The sequence below is a fragment of the Lupinus angustifolius genome, chromosome LG13 (assembly GCF_001865875.1).
Source record: "Lupinus angustifolius cultivar Tanjil chromosome LG13, LupAngTanjil_v1.0, whole genome shotgun sequence".
In the NCBI taxonomy this organism is placed as follows: Eukaryota; Viridiplantae; Streptophyta; class Magnoliopsida; order Fabales; family Fabaceae; genus Lupinus; species Lupinus angustifolius.
Genome location: NC_032021.1, coordinates 3,793,963 through 3,794,211, shown reverse-complemented (window position 1 = coordinate 3,794,211; position 249 = coordinate 3,793,963).

The following is a 249-nucleotide window of genomic DNA, read 5'->3' as shown; positions in this document are numbered from 1 at the left end:
GATGAGGATGAGGATGAGGATGAGGATGAGGATGAGGATGAGGATGAGGATGAGGATGAGGATGAGGATGAGCATGAGGATGAGGATGAGGATGAGGATGAGGATCAGGATGAGGATCAGGATGAGGATGAGGACGAGATTAAGGATAGGAGGAGCATAAGGATGAGGATAGGTGGAGGATGAGCATGAGGACGAGGATGAGGATAGGAAGAGGATGAAGATAGGATGAGGATGAGAATAGTATCGGTA